We start from the raw sequence: 1,680 nt of genomic DNA on the forward strand, positions 1-1,680 counted from the left end.
ACTGGGGCACGAACCCGTGTCCCCTGCATCGGCAGGCGGACTCTCAACCACTGCGCCACCAGGGAAGCCCCCTATATTTTTTAATTCAACAAATTCCTGCTCCTCCTTAACGTAAGGCTTTAGTTGCAAAGTACATTCCCGAATCCAAACCACAGACTTAAAGGCTGGGGCCTGCCCCTGGCTAAGCTGCCAATTGCATGGTGGCCAGCCCCTGAGAGGCCTTCTCTTTTCTAGGAAAGCTCTCCTCTTTGTTAGATTTTGCTCTGCCATTTTACTTCGCTACTCACCTAACCTGGGTCATCGGTGTTCTGATATATGTGCTTGAAACTCAGCACTGTGTTTCTTGACCTTTATTTGGGTCTCAGATCTCCTTCAGAATTTCATGAAAACAGATTCCATCCGCTCCCCACCCCCACCCGGCAAAATGGGCACAAACATTTTTGCATTCACTTCTGACAGGTTCATAAATCCCCATTCATTTATTGAACAAATATTTGAATTTCTGTCATGTGCCAGACACAGTTCTAGGCACTGGGGTTACAGCAGGAACACAGTAGACCAAGACCATACATTCTAGTCAGGGGAGACAGAATATGGTTAGACAACTCGTGTCCCTTATGGAGGGAAGGTCAGCTTCGGTGGGCTGGAGCGTCCAGGCCTCATCCTGCCTGCTTGAGGCTAGGCTCTTTGCCAACCTCCCAGTTCACTTCCAACTTTCACCTTCCTGAACTGGCTTTTGACGTCACCATCATTATCACATAGATTTTTAACGATTTAATATTTATTGAGGCGTATTTTGTGCCAGGTGCGCTACTTTTCCATGCATGATTACACTTACTCTTATGACAACTTTGTTTTGCAGGTGGAAAGGTGGCCTCAGAGAGGTTAAGTGACAGGCCTCATAGCTAGGAAGTGTGGTGCTTTTGATCAGTCTGCAGCTTAGGATTGTGGAATTCAGCAAGCCAGGAGGCCTGAGGACACCATCAGAAATGGCAACAAAAATTAAGTGTGACCATTTTGTCCTGGACATGTCCATTCTCTGACTGGTTCCTTTAGTGGTCAGAAATTTTTCACCTGTCACATCACATTGCCTTGCTCAAGGCTGGAAACATGAGTGGAACATGCTTTCAGGACTCTACATGGTAGACGTTACAGACACTTGAAGTTACCAAATATATATTTACTGTTAGCAAGATTGCATAATTCCATCCTCAGTCCCAAATAACTGCCTTATGAGTGACATTTGAAATGCACATTATTTAGTACTTGGCTAAGGAGATTTATATGCACACTGTTTTTTCCACACCAGACAGTTATTTTCTTGTTTTAATTTTTAAGGCACTACCCAATGAACAGAATAACTTCCTGAAAAGTTGCTTTAAAAAACTTTGTATTCTCTGCAGAGGGTGGAATGAAACAGTATTAGTGATCTTGACTCAGCCCCTGACATAACAGAGTCATTATTCTGACTGGAGGTTTGCAAGCTGCCATCCCCCTGGCATTAACAGCTGTTAGTTCTTTAAATATTTACGTTTAATAACTTTATATCTCTGCTTCCTTCTAAGGCTTGCTGCAACTTCACGTCAAACACACAACTGCACCTTTGAAGTTATTTTGAAATGTGACTAAATGCCAGGGTGAAGTTTCTCTATAGCCATCTCACATCATGGAGGAACAGTT

This window comes from Lipotes vexillifer, unplaced genomic scaffold, assembly GCF_000442215.2.
Source record: "Lipotes vexillifer unplaced genomic scaffold, Lipotes_vexillifer_v1.1 scaffold382, whole genome shotgun sequence".
NCBI lineage: Eukaryota > Metazoa > Chordata > Mammalia > Artiodactyla > Lipotidae > Lipotes > Lipotes vexillifer.